This window comes from Lactuca serriola, chromosome 1 (assembly GCF_051521515.1).
Source record: "Lactuca serriola cultivar US96UC23 chromosome 1, Lser_US96UC23_V15, whole genome shotgun sequence".
Classification (NCBI taxonomy): domain Eukaryota; kingdom Viridiplantae; phylum Streptophyta; class Magnoliopsida; order Asterales; family Asteraceae; genus Lactuca; species Lactuca serriola.
Window position 1 is genome coordinate 131,096,420 of NC_136408.1, and position 22,835 is coordinate 131,119,254.

Sequence of the window (22,835 nt, forward strand, 5' to 3'; positions counted from 1 at the left end):
ACTTACCTTTTCGGGAGATCGGGTGAAGAACGGGATGATAGTTGAGAGAGATTAGAGGGTGTTCTTGAGAATGGATGTAAAAAGTGAGGAGTTTGGGGAGTAATCTCATGCTTAAGGCATGAGTTTACGGCCACTAGGGACTTTACAGCCCAAACTCTAAAAGTTTGGCCGTGAACTCCTTACTAAGGTGGTGAGTACGGTTTTGCAACTCCAAGACTCGAGACGGTACTTCCTTTCATCCGTTCGTTTGAAGAATAAATACTAAAATCACTCAAACGGACTTTTAAATTGATTAAAAATTATCAGAAATGTAATTGACTTTTAATTGAAATGCTTGACTTTAATGATTGTACAAATGAAAATTTCGGGTTGTCACAGTATCCATGGGTCACCACATGGGTTAAACTTATCATAAGGAATCATGGATCATAAGCCCACATATATAAGAATGAATGATTTACACAATCAATCCCCATATGATTAATTAGTCTCTTTTGATTACTAAATTAAGTCCAAATTAGTTCATGATAAAAACTAATTAAATAGCTTGATATCATATTAATATATTAGAACTTATAATACATTAATATGTCACAAATTATCTTCTTCTCACAAAAGTTCTATCCAAATGTTTCGATGCCATGCAACCCAAATGGACCATGCCGGGTCGGGTCAAGGATATACCAATTATAGTTATGGACTTAGACATTAATCCAAGAAAACCAAGTACCCAACAGTACTCTAACCAGACAAAGATCATTTGAGAGTCCACAGAAAAGATTGTACAAATCCAAAAATGACTAAAAGCTTCTAGAGATAGACAAAAGAGTTATGAAAATAAACGACGAAAACCCTTGGAATTCCAAGTTGGTGACCGAGTCTTGTTAATGGTCTAACCATGGAAAGGCTTAATACGTTTTGGCAAACGTGGGAAACTAAATCCGAGGTACTTCGGACCATTCGAGATTATTGCTAGAATCGGTCCAGTTGTTTATCCGATGAAACACTTGTTATCCCATTCGATTAAATCGAGTTAATTGAAAGTCTACACTTCGTATAAGAGCCAATAGAAATAATGGATAGGGAAATCAAAAGAACCAAAAAAAGTTGTATACCAATAGTGAAGGTCCGCGAGAACGCCAGACGAGGACCTGAATTCACTTGGGAACGTGAAGACCGGATGAAACAAAAGTATCCACATCTTTTCTTTAGTTCTTCAATGATCACTTTAGAACTAATTTTGGAACGAAATTCCCTCTAACGGGGGGATGATGTCATAACTGGAAAAATTCTAGATTTATTAAGGTCTAAACTTTACCTATGTACTTTTAAATTCATAATGTAATAGTCTATGTCAGCTATTGTAACTTACTTTCCAAGTAATAAAAATAGAAATTAATTAAGATGAAAATAAGCGTCAAAAATAAATTGTTCATAATCTTGATTGGGATGAATAAAGTGGTAGATATCATAACAAGGATTCCGAAAATATAAAGAAAATAAAAATTCGAGTTATAACATATCGAAGATCCGCGACAAAACCGGCAAAACGTTGTTTAGCTTAAAAAGTGAGTTTTCAATAAAATACTTTTTAGCCTTTGGTATCTAAATGAAAGTTGTAGTATACGTTAAATCGAGAGAGTCCATAAAAAGAACGTTCAAATCTGATTTCGTATGACAAAGTTATGGTTTTTTTAGATTCGACAAAGCAATACATAGCCCGACATTCGAAATAAAGATCGAACGATTTTTAGCCAACACAACCTAAGCGAGAATCGAAGGTCTCGTCAATAGTAGTACAACGGTAAAAAGACAAACGAAAACGGACGTCAGATGAAGAAGTTATGAACTTTTAACGGATTTTCCTGTCCCGGTCTGTTAAAAATAATAATTGATGAGTTTATAAAACTCTTGATCGATTAGATCTTATAACAGACGATACATGAAAGTAATAATAGTAAGATAAAAACACAAGAATGGAACTGAATCAGTCGAATGATTAAACCAATCCTCAGCAGAGCTCGATGAAGAACTTCCGCTGTAGAGGATTCTAGGGTTACAAAGGATAAGAACGTAAACAATTATAAAAATCTCTATCAAATCTTCTCTAATCTTACGTTAAAGAATGCATGCAAGCATCTGTATATAATAAACCCTACAAAGACCTCACGGATGGACATGCCCATATCGGAGACAAAACTGGACTAGCGAACGAGCCCAAAGACGCAACACTTAACTGGACCTAACAATCTCACCCTTTGCGTTTGGAGCGAGACTATCACTTCTTCTTGTTGGGTCCAGCTGCCGGAACCTTCTTGGTGGTATCAAACAGACGAGAGATAGGAGCGAGGATTGTCTGTCTGAAGTGAATATACCACTGGATCATATCATCAAAGTACTTCTTGTCGTCAGCTGAGTTTTGCTTGCAACGATGAATAATCCCTAAGACATGTTCCAGGCATGCAGTGGTATAGAGATGTTTGTCTGCCAAAGCGAACAGGCATTTTTGGCCTTCGTTTCTGGTAAACATAACGAAATTTCTCTTCGACTTAATGTTCCCCATCTGCATCATGTTGAGATCACTTGCTGAGCCAACAGGAGAAATAGAAGGCTTTTTCTTGAAGACACTCGCTATCTCCTGATCCATCTTGGCGACTTCCATGATGTAGCAGACAAGCATCCTCTTGAAGTGGTCAATGATCGGACCATATTCTACTTCATTTGTAAGAAGGATGTTGTGCAAAATAATCCAGTCGTGTGGATTCAAGTTGGGAAGATTGGCAAGCGAAATGGCATGTTCGGTCTTGGTAGAAGCTCGCAACACCTTAAACCGAACGTTGGTGAAGTTCCCTTCCCGATATGGCTTGAGGACCCGAACGTTGACTATCTTCTGAGCGCTCCATGTTTGATACTGTGGTTGAGCAGCCCTCAGATAGAATTCGACCAAATCCCAGTCAACCTTTGGATGAGGATGAGGGAACTCGGCAATGTTGTCAAAGGCATGGAAGACAAACGCCTTTCGGGTCAGTGGCATGTCAAACTAAGAATCGATAGAATTAACACGATCTAGAGAGATCACTGGTTCTAGCCACAAGATGCTTCGTGTTTCGATGGCTTCTTTCAGCAACTTCTCAAGAGTCCAAGGAGGAAAAAGAGTTTTCCTACTCTCAAGAAGGTCGTGAGCCTCTTTTTGTTTTCTTTCAGCTTCTTCAGCCTCTCTAGCAACCCGAGCGCTGATGTCAGCATCTTTGTCTCGACCTTGCTTTTTAAAGAGATCAACAATCGTCTCTTTGTCGTCGTCACTATCTTCAGCAATTTGTTTCCCTTTGTCTTTTACACCCAAACCTGAGGCTTGGCCTGTTCGAGGAGGTTCGGTTGTTTTGGTTGCTATAGAAGTGGGAGGCGGTTGAGATACATTCTCTCCCCCTTGTTTCAGAATGGACACGAAGTCAAGGATCCCTTCAATCTTGCTCAGGAGAGAAAGGGCAGGAGCAAGCTTTTCTGCAAGATCACGCCTCACACAGTAGTTTAGAATTGGATCATGTGCTTCCAGGATGTTGGAAATGGCTGCGTGGACATCCGAAACACACGAAGACACAATCTCTCGTTCTGACCGAAGAGATTCAATCTCCTGTTGAGAATTGGAGAGTTGAAGACTCTTGACCTTAAGAGCAGTGGTCTTTCTAGCAAGAGCGTCCATGAGGGAGTTCTCAGCAGCAATATCTTCTTGAAGCTTGGTGAGGCGCTCCTCAATGGTCGCCTTAAACGCGGAGTTATCGTCTGAGAGAGTTTGACGAAGAGCAGCAAATGACTTCAGTTCAGAGGCAACTGAGGTAGCCAGCATGTTGACGATGGGATCAAGCTTCGTTATGGTGGCGTCGGCAGTTTCCTGTAAGGACTTCAACAGAGAGGAGGCATCAGTAAATAGTTTTTCGACTTTTTCGGTCGCAGCCGCACAGGCTTTGGTGGATACATCAATGGAGGCTGTAGCTGAGCCAACGGAGGCTTCATGAGCCTTAGTAAAAGCGTCAACTATCCTCTGAATAGCAGCTTCAGAGACGGAGGACTGTGATGAAGAAGAGGAGGCAATGAGCGAATCGATCTTCTCGTGAAGCTCCTTGAGATGCTTTTTGGTAACGGGAGCATCATCATCGTCGTCCCTCTGCACCTGAAACGGACTGTAATAGACCGAATCAAATGTCATGTCCTCCCCACCAAGAAATGGTTCTTCGTCCTCTGCTGCTTGAGCAGGAGATGAGGGTGGAGGTGAGGGTGGAGGCTCGATAGTGGAATTAGGTTCGGGTTGTGATGTAGGTTCGGTTGTGGGAGTGGGTTCGGGTGCTTTAGTAGGAGCCCCGTATCAGATACGTTGGTTCTTACTTCAGCGGTTGTTGTGGTAGCTTCTGTAAAGATGGGAGAGGGTACTGGGATGGAGGTAGGTGGTATTCGAGTGGTGGAGGTTATGGGGGGAATGGAAATAGGAATAGTGACGGGTGGAGAAGAGATAGGTGAACTGGAAAAATGAACTTCTAGGGTAGGCGATCGTGGAGGAGTGTTACCACGAGGAGAATCGTCAGAATCTAAATTTTCTTCCTCAGATTCGCTTGAGGAGGAAGCTAATATCAGCTTTCGCCTGGGTTGGGTTTTTCTCTTCATCAGCAGAGGGGATTGGGCAGCCTTGGTGGTTTTACGTTTCTTGGGAGAAGGGCCTTTCGCTCCCTTGCCAACCTGCTTGTCTTTGCCTTTTTCATTCTTCTTACCCCTTGGAGCTGGCTTGTCGGCTTCATGAATGGATTTGATCATCTCAGGAGTTAGCTCTCTAGGACCAGAGCGACGAAACTCCTTGTAGGTTCAGATGATCCGGCTGTCGGTAGGAACGTCTCCATACATCGACTCAGGGATAGAGCCAATGAATTGAAATTTTGAGGCATCGAAGACGATGATCTTCGTGGTATGGAAAGTACGAATCAAAAATAGTAGAGAACCAGCAACAATGGGGACGTGATACTTGTCCATCACCCATTTTGTGACCAACATCCAGAATCGAGCATAGGAGATCTCTGAATGTCGAGATGTGGATGCAAGGCTCTGGATCAATTGCTGCCAAAACACCGACCCATAATCCAGGTTGATACCGTTGTAAACCCCATACAGAATCGTGATGAACAGACGACTCGCTCCGTCTGACCCAGTACTGTGTTTAGATAGCCCCTTGAACAGCACAGTAAACAACCTGTTCCACTGAGGAGGCAGGCACGATTTCTTGAACTTCGTGACCATTGTCAGTACCTCAGTATACCACATAATGTAGAACATAGAGAACATGTGACCCACTGGAATGGATTCAGGGTTAACCCTAGATGAATCGGGTTCGAACCCTAAAAGTGAGCAGAACCGCTGCTTGGAGATTGACGCCTTGTGATCAAGAACATCGAAGAAGATCCTATCGACAGACTTGTCGTAATGAGTAGTGGCGAAAATTTGGGATAAGAACTCCATAGGAACAGCTTCAGCTTTGGTGAGAGATGGAGCAAGCGGCGAGTACTTGAGGCATTCGATGATCGGAAAAATGAAGGCGTCGTAAACCTGAGGAGTAAGATCGATGATCAAACTCTGTTGGGGACGAATCGGCATGATGTGGGAAGTGGCATGAACAGATGAAGAATCCGCCATTGGAGTGAAGAAGTTGGGAGAGATGATGAACAGTAGAGTACGTGAAGCTTTTCTTGCTCTCTGAAGTTTGGGGGCAGTAAAGAGGTAAACAATGGTTGAAGTTACCTTTTATACTGTGGCTAAAGGAGAGAGAAGAATATGTCCCAAATCTTCGAAGCAAATACGAAGGGTTTTTCGGAGGTGATTGATAGGTGACAGTTGGTATCCCCGATGATTACACAGGAGAGAGAAAATTGTCCCGATTCACACGCCTTCCCATCAGGTGCCGTTTTTAAACGAAACGGTTCCACTTCGCACGCCTGTCTTTCAAGCGCCGTTTGAAAATCAAATCGATTGGACTCTCGCCTGAGTCAACATCTTATCCTTTTTTAATGAACGTCATTTTAAAGCAAAATTACCACGTGGATCAATATTAGCCACAAGTCCCTTATAACTTCAAATCCCATTAAAAAGAAACTTGTAACTAATGAAACCAGAATTTTGGAAAATTAAAAAGATTTTCGTGCTTAGTGTGTAAAAGAAAAGGAAATAAAGCAACACATATGAGGAAATTTGTGATGTCAGTAAAGACACGAAACAATGGATCCCGGGCACGAATCTCTTCCTTCAAAGTCAAGAGAGACTTTAAAGTGTTTGTATGGTTTCCCGTTGAATATTGATCAGACACTTATTGAGAAGTGTTGAAAGGCTTCTTTTAATGAGGCTGATTTGGGTGGCTTTCGCTTCAGTTTAGAATTCCTGATTTTGACATAAGACTGAAATCTACTAAACTACTTGTGAGACTAATGTAGTCTGTTGAACAAGAAGGTTTGAAATATTTTAAGTGGCAATGTAAAATAATTTATGTAAAATCTCAAAAAAAAATTAAAACTGGATTCCAAGGGAAGAAATGTTATGGGATTTAACAATTTCATAGGAATCACACAAAAGGAAATTAGAGATTTCACTTTCCATCCCCATGGATAAGTCCGTCAATTCGTTAGTGAAAGCTAGAGCAAAGTTGATTGGTCACCGTCAATGCATAGTAGGTTTTGAATTGTGGGTATCACTTAGTACGTAGTAGCACGAAGCTAAGTTCATGAACACATAAATTGTGTAACCATAAACCTCAATGGTAATTTTTGAGAGTCTCAAGGGTTACGTTTATGAAGCGAATGAGATGGAGAAAAGTAGTGTAGATGGTGTAAAGAAACCAAAGTACCTCTGCTATTAAAATAAGGACCAAGCAGAAAACTCTTATCTCATGTGAGAAAAGAGTTAGGTAGCTCATGATTAGAATAAGTATGAAAGCCTAATTGGGAAGACAAGGTGTGTATGTACCAAGTCAGTAAGGCTATTATTTAGAATCAGGTGAGGTTTTGGACACATACATCAGCATGCTTCTAGGAACACTTAACTAATGAAAGAATTTTCCCCACAAATATCCATAAAAAATATAAGACACAAAACAAAACAAAAAAAAAATTATCGAACAAATAATAAAATAAAAAAAAATGTTTTTGGAGTTTTTGATAAAAAAATAAAAAGATTTTGGAATTTTTTATTTAAAAGAAAAATAAAAAAAATGAGACACAGAAAAAAAATTTGGAACCGAACCCGAGCGTTCGGTCGATTTCGGTTGAAAAAAAAATAAGTTTGAAAAAGAAAAGAACTTCGAAAATAAGAGAGATGAATTTGAGAAAATTATACAAAAGGTTTACAACCAAAGAAACTACCTTTGAGTGATAAGCGAAGATCAGATAATAGGACCGAACCCAAGCGTTCGGTTCATTTCGGCACACATGTGAACCGAACCTGAACGTTCGGTTCATTTTGCTTCCGACTTTTAATTTTGAGAAGTAGTTTTTGGTACTGAATCCGATTCCATCATTCCAAGTCCTTGTACAATTTTATTGAAACTCGCTTCAGGAAGAGCTTTGGTGAAGATGTCAGCCAGTTGATCAGTGGTTCGAACAAAGTGAATTTCGACGTTCCCATCTTCCACATGATCCTTAATAAAGTGATACCTCAGTGTTATATGCTTGGTCTTGGAATGTTGCATTGGGTTATGACAGATCCTAATTGCACTTTCTGAATCGCAATATAGTGGGATCTTTTTCATATTGAGTCCATAGTACCGGAGCTGGCTTTGGATCCAAATCACTTGAGAAGTACAGGAGGCAGCAGCGATGTACTCTGCTTCGGCTATAGACAGAGAAACACATGTCTGTTTCTTTGATTGCCAGCTAACCAACTTCCCGTCTAGGAAATGGCAGCCTCCAGTAGTGCTTTTCCTGTCTAAACCACATCCTCCAAGGTCTGCATCTGAGTAGGCTTGAACGAAGAAACCTGAGTTTGATGGATACCATAGACCGAGGGAGGTGGTTCGTTTCAGATACCGGAGTATGTTTTTCACTACAAGCATATGTGGTTCACGCGGATTTGCTTGAAACCTAGCACAGTAACACACAGAAAACATTATATCAGGCCTGCTAGCAGTGAGGTACATTAAAGACCCAATCATCTGGCGGTATAGCGTAATATCGACTGTCAGTTTTTCCATGGATGGTGTGAGCTTGGTGCCGAACGCCATTGGAACTTTGACCATTGAGTCTCCCTTCATGCCGAATTTAGCAAGAAGAGTCTTGGTGTAAGCTTCCTGGTTGATAAAGATGCCTTCGGGTCCCTGTCTAATATTTAAACGAAGGAAAAAGTTAATCGGACCCATTAAGCTCATTTCAAATTTAGTCTCCATCAGCTTTTTGAATTCAGCTGTTAAGCTAGGATTCGTTGAGCGAAAGATGATATCATCTACATATATTTGAACAATCATAAGGTGGTTACCTTCCTTCTTATGAAAGAAGGTTGGGTCAACCGAACCTTGTTTGAATTTTGACATCTTTAAAAACTTAGTTAGCGTTTCATACCATGCCCTAGGTGCTTGTTTCAAAACATAAACTGCTTTGTCCAGAATATAACAGTGATTTGGGTACTTTTCATTGACAAAACCAGGAGGTTGCTCCACGTAAACCGTTTCTTCAAGTTCTCCATTCAGAAAGGCGCATTTCACGTCCATTTGGTAGACCTCGAAGTTCTTGTGTGCAGCATAGGCCAGAAATATTCGAAAAAATTCCAGCCTAGCTACCGGAGCAAAAGTTTCCTCATAGTCAATTCCTTCTTCCTGGCAGTATCCTTTCACCACGAGACGAGCTTTGTTTCGAATTACGTTGCCTTCTTTGTCCATCTTGTTTCTGAATACCCATTTGAGACCAATAACTGAGGCATCTTTAGGAGTTGGAATGAGGCGCCATACCTTGTTTCTTTCGAACTCGTTGAGTTCATCTTGCATAGCTTGAACCCAGTCAGAATGATCAAGAGCAGTATTTATTGTCTTCGGTTCAACTTTTTATACGAAGGAATTATACATGTAGAACTCAACTTTGGAGAATAGAGATGTTTGCTTTGACTTCAGTTGAGATCGAGTGAGGACATTTTCAGAGACATTACCCACTATCTGAGATACAGGATGATCTCTGGTCCATTTAAGAAGAGGAGGGTAATTTGGATCATAGGATGGATCCAACTCAGCATTGACCATTTCTTCCAATTCAGATTGACTATCGTCATCGAAAAATATATCGGAGTTCTCCCCCTCGACTGATGAGCTTTCAGGTGTAGCTGGACTTTCTGGTGCTACAGGACTTTTGGGTGCTGTTGAGCTTTCGGGTGCTACAGGTCTTTTGGGTGCTGTTGAGCTTTCGGGTGTTGTTGAGCTTTCGGGTGGAACTGGAATAGAATTCTCCCCCTCAAATTGTGAGCTCGGTTGTTTTGAAGAAGGTGGATTCTCCCCCTCAACTGAAGTGCCTTGCTGAGGAGGTTCATTTGGAACTTGCTCTCCTTTACCCATTCATTTGGTGGCATCTTCGACAATTTGCTTCAGATGGTCGACTTTGTTGCCTGCTGCCTTGGCTTCCGAGAGAGTAGCTTTCTCAGGTTCATCGAATAATTTCACAAACTGATCGAACAGATTAGCAATTGAGGCCGTGACTTGACCTGTTTGAGTGAAAATCTCTCCAATTGCTTCTTCAGTAAGCTTTATCTTCTTGATATAGCTGTCATCGAAAGTCACATAATATGTTTCTTCAATCTTCCTAGAACACTTATTTAAAACCCGGTATGCTTTTGAAGTAAGAGAGTATCCCAGAAAAATTCCTTCATCAGCTTTAACATCAAACTTGTTACGATGTTCTTTGGAGTTGAAGATGAATCATCATGAACCGAACACATGGAAGAATTTTACGTTCGGCTTCCTGTTATTGATGATCTCATAAGGAGTAAGAGAGAAGCGCTTGTTGAGATAAGACCTGTTTTGTGTAAAACATGTTGCAGCAATAGCATCAGCCCAGAAATATAAAGGAAGAGATGCGAAACTTAGCATCGTTCGGGCCGCCTCACACAAGGATCGGTTTCATCTTTCGACAATTTCGTTCTGTTGAGGCGTGTAGGGGGCTAAGAAGTTGTGACTGGTTCCTTTTTCTATCAAAAATTCTTCAAATTCTTTGTTCTTGAACTCCATTCCATTATCGCTCCTGATGTTGTGAACGACTTTTCTCAGTTGCACTTCAACCTGCTTAATAAACATCTTTAGCTTAGGAGTAGCCTCAGATTTGTGCTTCAGAAAGAACACCCATGTAAAACGAGAGAAATCATCAACAATAACAAGAATATACTTGCTACCGCCAATGCTTTCGATTGATGATGGACCACACAAGTCAATGTGAAGCAACTCAAGTGGTTCAACAACTTTTGTGTTTATAATGGATGGGTGACTTTGACGACTTTGCGTCCCCATTTCACACGCAGCACACAAATGTTCTCGATCAAACTTGAGCAAGGGAAGACCCCGAACATGACCTCCGGTGACAAGCTTGTTGATGTCTTTGAAGTTGAGATGTGAGAGCCTTCGGTGCCACAACCAGCTTTCGTCAGAATGAGCTTTGGATAAAAGACATATAGCTGGATTTCCTTTGATTGGTTTGAGATTGAGAGGAAACATTTCGCCTTTGCATTCTGATTTGAGAATCACCCTTTTTGATTTCTTCTCTATGATTTCTGAACCTTCATCGTCAAATGAAACTTTAAGACCGGTACCTCCTACCAGTTGAGATACACTGATGAGATTATGTTGTAGCCCTTCAACGTACGCCACCTTTCTAATTGTGAAGTCTCCATTAGTTATCATCCCATAACCCTTTATCGTTCCATAAGAATTTTTGCCAAACTTGACATTCCCACCATTCTGAAGAGATCAAAACTCCCTTAGCTCTTCCTTCCTTCCTGTCATGTGACGTGAGCAGCCACTGTCAATGTACCATTCTTTGTCGAACTGCTCATCACTTATAACCTGCAAAAATTAAACAGATTTAGGAACCTAAAGTTTCTTGGGTCCACGTCAGCCTTTCATAGGAATAGGAATAGTAAGAGAAACATCAACAAGATATGTTCTTTTTATTAATGTTGTTTCATATTTTCTTTTAATGGTAAACACTTTAATTTTTTTAGGGTTAGCAACAGTTGGTTTGGTTTCAGGTTTTGGTGTTTGGGCCTTAGACTACTTTCGGTCTTCCTGGATAGAGGAAATCTTCGATTTTCCTTTCAGGTTCATTGACGATTTAGAGTTTTGTGCAGGAACAGAATTAGGTTTAGATGAGAATTGAGAATGAGAAGAATTAGAATGGGAATTTCTTCTGACTTGCGGTTCGATATGACCCTTTTGTTTTTGGTCATTGGAGGGACCGAACCTGGACCTTCGGTAGCTTGTTCCTTCGTGACCGAACCTATCCTTTCGGTTGCTGTTGCTCTCGGAACTGAACCTGTCTTTTTGGTTGTTGCTGCTCTCAGGACCGAACCTAACCCTTCGGAGACGTTCCTCATGTGGCCCGAAAGCCTTTTTCTCTGACTTTGAATTTCTATCATGATAAGATAAATGATTGTTTTGAGAACGCCAAAACTGCTTTCACTCAGAGAGATTCTTTTTGTATCTTAGGTTTCTTTGCTGCTTTTGATGTTTCACCTGTTTTGGCTGTCTGTGGATGTTAACCTTTTGCTTTAACTTCTTGACAGCCGGTTCGCTCTTCGTAGATGAGGTTTCACTTGTGGAGGTGACTTCTTTTACAGGTATTTATTTTGTACCACTTGTGCTTGGCACGTCAAAGCTTTTTGGAACATATCTTCCTTTAGTTTTCCATGACGTTTGCTCTGACAGACCAACTGTTCGTCAGCATTATCTACAGGAGCAGACCAGAAGAACTCATCACAGCCATCTGCGTTATCTTCGTTCACTATGGCAGTGAGTTCGGCTGTTTGATGTTCGGTTACTCCTGTGACTTTATACACCTGATTTGGAGTAGTTCTAACCTTCTGATACACAACAACCTTTTCTTCAAGAATCGGGGACTTATTTTGGTACAAACGAGCAAACTCCACAAAATTTTCAGAAATCAGATTTTTGTGGTTTTCGGGTTCGCTCTTGACAAACTCAGAACAGTCGACTACATCCTCTACAGAAATTTCACTCATATCATTGTCCTCATTAAGTTCAGATGCGTTTTCAACATCAATTTTATTTTCTGAACTTAAATTGGCACTCAATGAGTCGAATTTTTGTATGGTTTTGGTCCTTAGTTTTAGCTTATCATTTTCATCCAAAATATTTTTCAGCATATCCTTATGGTCTTTGGACTTTATAAAAGATTCTATTTTGTCCAGACCGTATATGTAAGTAGGATTCACATCATCAAACGAAACAACACTCTCACAGTTGTATGCTTCAGCATCGATTTCATCCTCCTTAAACTCAAGGAAGGGTAAAATCATGCGATGTATTTTCTGTCCTATTTCACAATTCAGATGCAGTTGAGTAATGTTAGCATAAAGTCTTTTAGCAATCAAACAAAAAACATTTCATTGTTTTAAAAGTTTCAAATTGTCTCTTTGTAAATAAATGTTTTCATCCCTAGACTTAATCAGCTCCGACTCCTTCTGCTCAATCCACATCCTTCGCTCCTCACTCTTGGATGACACCCTGCTTATTTGGTCAATTAGGTTAGAATTGGTGACCCGTGTTTGAGTTAAACAACTATCCAGATTTGAGATTCTTGAATTTAAGTTATTTAATTCTTTTTCATATGATTTCTGTGGAACTTTGAACGAGATAAAAAGTGATTGTACCTTCTTGATCAATTCATCAAGTTCATTGATCTGCACACTGAGCGGTTTTGCTGTGAAGCATAAGTCCTCTCACTCCTTGGTGTCCTCATTTCCACCATCTGTATTGTATCCCCTCATGTGAGATATGTCAGTCACCATCAAACACTTTCCGCTACTTTCATCACCTCTTGCCACATACGCCTTTCCATGTGAAGGCTTTCTTACCTCATCATCTTCTGAGTCGGTTGACCACACCTGTACGCCACCGAAGTCGTCATCCTCTGCCGAACCCTGTACAATAAGAGCATTCATAGAAGGATTAGTAGCAGCTTTCTTCCTCTTGATCTCTTCCAGCTTTTTCATCACGACAACCTCTTCATCTTTCTCTGCCATTTTCTTCAGAACACAATCTTTGGCATAATGATTCTTTCCTCCACAATAATAGCAGCTGACACCAGAATCTCCTTCAACCTTCGCCTCTTTCTTTGGTTCCTCAGTCTTCGGCTCCTCCCTTATTTTTTCAGAACTGTAGCTTCCCTGCCAATTTTGGTTCTTATTGGTAGGAAACCTCTTCTTGATGAACCTTTTTGGATTGGACACCATCATAGCATAATCTTCTGAAGTAAGATCGTAGTCCTCCATGTTCAGATCTTCGTCGTCCACTACATTCTTGCTATTAGACAAGAGGGCCAGTGACCCCAAGTTCGAGACCACATTCTTCTCTTGCATCACAATCTTTTCTTAGGATTTCAGAATTCCCACCAGTTTTGCCAGTGAATATGACTTGAACTGCTCATGAGCTTTAACTGTAGACACAACAGCTCTCCATTCGGATCTTAAACCATTCAAAAAGGTGACCTTCTGTTTAATCAACTTCCTTTCGATATCATGTTTGATCATCTTGCTAAGAAGATGATTGAAGCGATCAAACGTCTGAGTGACGGACTCATCGGAATTTTGCTTAAATTCTCCAAACTCAGACAAAAGCAAGGTCTGAATAGAGTGCTCCAAATCTTCATCTGTGGAATACAGCTCTCGCAGCCGATCCCATATTTCTTTAGTGGTACCGCAGGAACTCACCAACCTAAACGTATCAGACAGAAGAGCAAATCGGATCAGCCTCAATGCTTTGATGTTGCACTGAAACTTCTCCTTTTCGTCTTGAGAAACGTCTTTTACATCTTTTAACAGATCATTATACTCTTTCTGAGTTTTAATGATTCTGGATGTTCCTGAGTGAGCAAATGGTCCAGACACAATAGCTTCCCATATAAGATACCCATTATCTTCAGATCCGATGACATAGTCTTCAAAATGATGCACCCAAACTTCGTAATCCTGGGTGTAAAGAATAGGAATCTTTGTTGTTGATCCAATACTGTTTGAGATGTTGATAGGATTAGATTGAGAATCGTCCATGCTTGATCGTTTTACCTGTTTGAAAGATCAGACTTGTAATATGTAATATTAGGGCAAACAAATAAATAAAGAGATACGTCAATTATGGAGTGACGGCTCAATAAATATTCGTTAATGCGGAATAACCCTAATCACTTCTTTCACAGAAGAGATGTGTATGAATTACACATCCTCCTGCTCTAATACCAATTGATGAGTTTATAAAACTCTTGATCGATTAGATCTTATAAGAGACGATACAAGAAAGTAATACCAGTAAGATAAAAACACAGGAATGGAACTGAATCAGTCGAATGATTAAACCAATCCTCAGCAGAGCTCGATGAAGAACTTCCGTTGTAGAGGATTCTAGGGTTACAAAGGATAAGAACGTAAAAACTTATAAAAATATTTGTCAAATCTTCTCTAATCTTACGTTAAAGAATGCATGCAAGCATCTATATATAATATACCCTACAAAGAACTCACGGATGGACAGGCCCATACCGGAGACAAAACTGGACTAGCTAACGAGCCGAAAGACGCAACACTTAACTGGACCTAACAATAATATTAAAAATTACCTGATAGAGTCTAAACGAAAGTCGTAGAGTATAAACTTGGCTACACGTGGATATAAAGAACGTTGAAAACGGAGCACGTATGTGAAAGTTATAAATTTTAAAATTTACGGACACAAAACCCGAGAATTTTCGCACACACTAGGCCAGGGTTCGGCCACGTCACCCCATTCCTCGTAAGAAGCCGCGTGTCTAACCTGGTGACACATCCGAAGCGAGGTCCAATCGATTTCCGACACGTGTCGCATCCATGGCGTTTCCGAACCGAGACACGTAGTACACGCGAGCCTGTGACGCGTGCCCTTCCCTTCGCTTGCAAAGCTAACGCATGCCCACTCCTCCCCCTTCGGCCGAGATCTTGCACCTATATAAGAGGGTGCGAACCCTCCTGGTTTTTGTTACACTTTTACACCATATTTCACCATTTTTCACATATTTCACCCCCTTAACCCTCCTTACAATCCCCAAAGCCCCGAGAACATATCTAACACCCGAAGAACATCACGGGGAACCTGAAGTCCGCAAGAAAAGAGTCTTTCAGTTTCTAACCTGACCCTCGCAAAGCCCGATTTTCAGCAATAAAGTCTTTTCTAGCAACGAAGTGTTGCTCAAATGACCACTACTATCAAGTGATTTTATACCCCTATATTTTTACTATCTTTATAAATATTTTAAGGGGAAAATACAGGTAAATTACAAGGAAATCTTGTATAAATAACATAATTATTCAAATAGTTTACGATTGTTATTTTTACTAAAATAAACATATTATTTTACTAGTCTGGGATTTAATGCAAAACAAGCCTACAAACTATAATAAGTATAGTTTATGAGTCATGCACACTTATCAATACAGTTTATGGAACTACATATTTCTTTACATGTTCAAAATAACTTACGAAAATAACCATATAAATTATATTAAATATATTTTGTGAAATATTTACGGTTTATCTATTACAAAGATATTAGTCATTATTCTACACATAGTAATCAATATAGCTTTGTGAGACATACTTCAATTACTTATTTAATTATAAAACAAGTCCGAAAATTATAACCAGAGTCTCTTGGAAGGAGAGCGTGACACTTGTGTATAGATCTATACGGGACTGACAATCTCACACCTGAATTGTTAGCTACAGTTTGGCTGGCAGGCCTAAGGTGACAACTGTCGTACCAAATTCTGACGCCTGAAGGATGTCGTGTTAAGGCGAGGCTTAGGTCATCAAGCATGATTATGATAACTCACAATTTGGTATTGATTAATATTAGTGTATAAATAAATAAATTAGTATAGTTTTATTAATTAATAAAGCTACAATATAATACTTTACAATAGAATTTGTAACTCTAGACACATACAGAGAATTCATACAAGTACAAAATACAAGATATTATTCTATTACAAGGAAAATATTCTTTTTATGGTTTTATATGAATTAAACTATAACATACAATTTCGGAACACAAATACATATACAACATAAAATATTGGATTTTCTGGGTGAACATACTTATATTTTCAGGGAACAAACGGCAGATTTATTTACAAAAATACTTATGAACTCACCAGTTTTAAGGAAGACCGAATTTCATATAGTCATGTCTTTTAGTTATACTTTTTTGTGTCAAGTATACAATGTTTTGAACACGAATGTATAATTATATTTTTTCAACGTAATGGATGGTTTACTTTGATTAGCATTGTGCATTGTTGTGATACTTCACATTAAGTCATCCACCCCCGAAGGTTTCCGCCGTTTCGGTTTCGGGGTGTGACAGCTCGGGCAGGGTTGGCTGGTGTGGCAAAGGAAGAAGTATGGTATGATTTTGAGGATGAAATCTAATTGAAGTATGGGAGAGTTGTAAGAACCTGTTTCATATATTCTTTAACTCAGGGATTATGAGCCATAATTTGATCATGAAAAGGCTTTCCGCTTTGAGAAAGTAAGAATGGACCTTATTAATGGTTGATAGTATTGGTTGTGAGGTCTAAACCCTTGATTCGTATGCTGGACCCAACAAGATGAAATAAAAAGTTATAGATCGAGGTTCTTGCATGGATAATGGATTTTTTTCGGTATGTGATAAGTCAAAGGTAACTAGATAGGATGGTAAGGCTTGTCAATACATTTCTGTGTATATAAGGAATGCTGAAAGTAGAGTTGGGACAAATAGGTTATCGTTGCTTGAAATTAAGCTGAAATTTAGGAATTTTGTACTATGCACGTCGTACTCTAAGTACGCCGGTCGTTGTGGCTACTGAGGGATGCTTTTTAGCGAGCTACGTAGGGTGTAACTGCGTAGACTAAAATCCATAACTTTAGAGGATTCAGCCGCATTTAAGGACGGTAATCCCCTGAGGTCCTTCTTATCATCAACCTCCATCGTTTTGAACATATAAATCAAAACCCTAGCCATCTTGTGAGGATTTTGAAGCATTTGATTGTTTCATTGTGTGTTTTGTGAAGAAGGAGATCATTGATGATGTGCTTAGTGTTGTGATATAAGAACATGGTTTGGCATGCGGAATTAAAGTTTGCACAATTGAACATGGTGATTTGGGTGTTCAAGAGATGTATTGATTATGTATGGTGTTACACAAAAATGATCTAAATCTAGACTACATAAATAACACACACTTACACACTCAACTTTTATATCTCTCAAGCATACCTTTACAAGTGGACAAACCCACCTTATATAGAGGTGTTTACATGTCTCTCTGTCACTCTCACTAACACATGCGTCTAAAGGCTAATGCACCACATGCAAGTGGGTTTTACAAAAGTCAAACAATTACAAAGTCAATCATGAATAACTTTGCACCCCAAACTTCTCCCCCTCACAGTTAGGAATGAACAACCCACTTCGATTCTTCCAAAATCGAGCAACTACGCGGTTCGAGCCTTAAAGGTGATACATGTCGAAACAAACTTTCTTCCATGATTCTTCAATTTGGGCTCTAGGATGTGAGACCATACAAACCGATCATCAACGAATGAACAAGAGTATCCCAAACACCAAATAAGCACCCTAAAGTTGAGCATAAAAACACACCCAAAAATCTTCAATAAAACCAAACCCATTTCGAATACATCACTTCCAAACTTTCAATTGCATCGTCTCGTAAGCTTCAAAACTTCAAGATCACTTGGGTCTTTAAATCTGCGTAATATGAAAAATTCAAGTTTGAATTTCCATATAAAACTTCTCCCCCTTTTTATAATCGAAATTTGATTATAAAACTCCTAAGAAAAAAGAACATACTCAATTCGGAATTTTTCATGTCAAAACTCCCCTTAACATGTGGCATAAACTTTGTGCTTCAATCCGAAAAATCAAAAAAATAATTAATTATTAGCTTCGTTCACGGATCGCCTTTGACAAAATTTCTCAAAAATGGGTAGAAATTGTCAATTTCAAAATTATGCAGTGAGCCGTTGCGCCCAAAATAGCAAAATATGCAAAACTCTCCCCCTTTTCCAAAGTTGGGTAGAAAGCGTAAATTTGCACAAATTGCAGGGGCCTGAAATGCACTTTCTTCAATTTTTCAGCAAAAAACAATCGTTTTTCGAATTTAGGTGCAAACTGCCAAAAATTCGAAGCCTCAGGAACTATTTTCGAAAATTCTTCCCTTTGTGCACAAATGATACGAAGAATCCACAAAATATATGAAGCACCAAAAAATTTTCAAATTTGGGTGAAAAGTGAAAAACATTTGAAACCTGCTTTAATTTTAGAAGTGTCAAAAAGTCGAAGATTCAGGGGTTGTTTTCGAAACTTTTGCTTTTCTTTTACTAACCATAAGAAACTTGCAAGTTCCGTGCCTAAGCATCTCCTCTTCGTACAAAAATTTGGAAAATTGTTAAACTAACGAAATTTCAGGGGCTATTTACGAAACTTTGATTTCTTATACTCAATTCGTATCGAAGCTTTTCACCATTTTTAAACCAAAGTTTTTCATGTTCTTCAATTTCGTTTCCCAACCATCATTCACTTCGCACGAAATCATCACGCCATTTAACGAAAACGAAGCTACACGAAGCCTTTGAATGAGTTCCGAACCATTTGTAATTACCCATTGAATCAAAATTCCCGGTTCGTGTTTATCCCCAACCCATCGAATCCAAATCTTCATTCTCACAGCCTTCATTAGTTCATGAAATCGACTCCAAATCAATTTTGCATACAGGTTTCGAAATCAAAACACTTGATTTCACCACTTCGCTTCTCTAGCAAAATTGACCCGTCAAAATTGATTTTTCAGTCATCGACATCAAAATTCCATTCACGATACCAAAAACAACTACCAAAAACCAATCGACAACCCTCAATTGATTTCACAGCCTTCACACTTTGCTATTGACCTAGTCGATTCATCAACAATCAACATCAACCCTTAATACCGATCTCTTTGAAATCTTCGACATCAAGATAACGAACAATCCAAACACAGTATGTTTTCAACCATTCGATCTTTAACTATCGATTGCGAGCCTCAGTTCGTTCCCAACTATCGATTCAAACTTGACAACCATCAATCGCGAATCAAACTCGACCATTGACGGTGTATCATCGAGCCTTTGCTGTTGAATTCCAAAATCAACAGACCTTCGCTTTTTCTTTCACCAAATTCGTCACTTTGAGGTTTGAGACCTTCGCACACATCAATTACAAATCGAATCCTCAAAATCTCGTTCCTAATTCATCTCCTTGGAACATTGACTTTAGTATCAGTTCCATCCAAAATCAATTTTGACTCACTGAACAAAAGTCGACTTTGACTTTTCTTAATGTTTGACCGTTGAATTCCAGATCACAAATCAAGTTACAATTCTATAAACGACTCCAACAAACACATTCTGTTCGATTTTGATTTGTGCTAAACCAAATCAAATTATGAGTTTTTATTCACCTATCATGATGTTCGATGATGAACACTCAACTCAAATAACACTTCCGAATTAGCATTTGTTTTCAGTGAATGAATCAACATCAAGTGATTATTAGAGACAAAGGAACGAAATCGGGACTCAAGAAGAACCGATTAATGAACAATCGATGAAAGAGAAACCGATGAAGACTGAAATCAACTTAGAACAAATTGTATAACTAGTTAAAGCGTATGCGTATCAATTGGCTTATCTACCATCAAATGATATCGGATCCATACATATATGAACAGGCTTGAGATGATCTGACTCATTAGATTGCAGATTGGGCTTAAATTTGAATGAAACATGAACAATAACCGAATTAAACTTTTAGGTTTATATCAGACCAATGAATAGTAATCAGATTGATATTTGGGCTAACTATCGAAACTTGAATCAAATGAATATCAATTGATTAACAAATGATTTATCTCAAAAACAATTATAACAATGGATCAATTATGAACAGTAAGGATACTCAAGATTTTACTTTGTTTGGAATAGATCAATGAAAGAAATATATTGGATCATAACAATTGGGTTCAAAACAAACTTGATCCAATGAATCAAAACGATCAGGAATCAAAAACGAAACGCACGAATTCAATGAAATTAAGAGATATCATAGAGATAGACTCACCAAAATTGCTCAAATTGCGACAAAAGTTCGAAACCGAGAATCATTTTTCAAAAATCACCTTGATCTTGAAGACCCGCTTTGATACCAATTGTTGTTACATAAGAACTTGGTTTGGCATGTGGAATTAAATTTTGCACAATTGAACATGGTGATTTGGGTGTTCAAGAGATGTATTTATTATGTATGGTGTTACACAAAAAGGATCTAGATCTAGACTACATAAATAACACACACTTACACACTCAACTTTTACATCTCTCAAGCACTCCTCTACAAGTGGACAAACCCACCTTATATAGAGGTGTTTACATGTCTCTCTCACTCTCACTAACACATGGGTCTAAAGGCTAATGCACAACATGCAAGTGGGTTTTACAAAAGTCAAACAATTACAAGTCAATCATGAATATCTTTGCACCCCAACACTTAGGGTGTTCAAGACTTGTAGATCACGATATGAATCTTCGTCATCATCCTCCAGGAGGTATAAATTTTAAATCCATTTTATCCATATGTTAAATCTCTTTAGATTCTTGATTTCCATGTCCTTTGGTCTCATAATATTGAGTCTTGAGAGTATAAGCTACTCCAGACCTTGTGGTTGTCATTCCTTGTGGTATCTGAGTTTGAGGAGTCATAAAAATGGGATCTTGGTTGTTCGTATTCATTCATGCAAGAGTTTTTGGATATTAAAAGGTGTTACGAAGCTAGAATTTGGATTTGAGCTTTATCTATCCATGCAAAGGTATAAAGTTAGCAACAATATCACTCTAGACGTTTATTAGGACCAGATATGAGCAATAGAAGGTTCGTCTTTATTGGTTGAGAGCAAAAATTGGAAATAGGTTAACAACATGGTACATAGAGCGTACTCTCAGTACACATGGCATAACGTTACACAGGGTGTAAGTCAATTGGCGTTGATCATTGACTTTTTTACTAGTCTGACCTTTGGTTAACTATGAGGGGTTGAGGACTTGGAAGTGCAAAATGGTCTTTTGCCCAAATGAGGATTAGTCTTGGCTTTTGTACCTACATAGGGTTTTGTTTTGGATATGTTTAGTGGGCACATCACAAGTGGCTGGTGTGTGAGATCTATTCCTTTACCGATCGAGGTGAGTCTCGTCACTATACTTGTGGGTAGAAGGCATCAATACCGACCTACTAGATTATGTTATGTAGGAAGACAAGTTGGTGGCCCCTGGAAAGTGTATGAAAAACCTGGATATGGCTCCTGACAAATATTATGCAAGACCAAGGTATGGACCTTAATAGTTATATGTAGGTTGATAATTATCTTTTTCAACCTTGCATGGAAGACTAGGAGGTGGATCTTGGCAATTGTTTGTAAAAACAGGGTTTTGGCCCCTAGCTTAGGAAGGAAAGACCATGATACAACTCATGGCATGATAGTAATTGTAAGACTTTGGTTCGCAAATAACATTCAGTATTCTATGTATTGTGTGTGGTGTTTTGGGGAACTCACTAAGTTTTGTGCTTACAATTTCACGTTTATGGTTTCAGGTACTTCCGGTTCCAAAGGGAAGCGCCTGACATGATCACACAACATCCCCCCAGAGTTTTCCATGTTGGTTGTTTGTGATTCTTATCTAATCTTTTAATGATATATTCACTTTGATTGGTTTCTGAACAAATCGTTTGCATGGTTTATTGTTTTAAAAATGAAAATTTTACTAAGAATATTTGGAACGTTACAACTATGAAATATGCAAAATCGGCCAGACACGCCGCATCCGATAGAGGGCGCACCGCATCTGTTGTAAGTCTAGATTAAGATTTTCGATTTTACAAAGTAGTGCAAATAGCATAAACCTAATGCATTTGGTAAAAACTATTGGGTTTTCTATGCGTCTACACACACGATCAAGGCATCAGAAACAAAACATGATATATATATCTATATATATATATATATATATATATATATATATATATATATATATATGTGTGTGTGTGTGTGTGTGTGTGTACATACAACCTAGGATCTAGGTTTTACTAATTATAGAAACCTACTTTTAAAATCAAACAAAAGAACGGATTAAACACTAACCTCTTGTCGTCTTGGTTGAGATCTGTTAATTGTCAGATCGTGCAATGGGTGAAGCACCGAAAGGAGAATTACTTTTTAATGTAGTCATACCCAAACCTGAAAAATGCTAATAAGAAAAAACCCTTGGAGAAGTTAATCCAAATCACTAGCCATATGAGAGAGGTTATGATTTTTGAATATTAAGAGAAAGGGGCATGAGTAGGCGATTATACATAGACAATCAATAGTTAGAGTTTGATCTCTAACAATTTATTTGTAGACAACAGATAAATCCTTAAATATTTCAAATTCTTTAGGACAATCCTTACATATATCCCTATAAGTGATAGGCCAAAACCGATCAT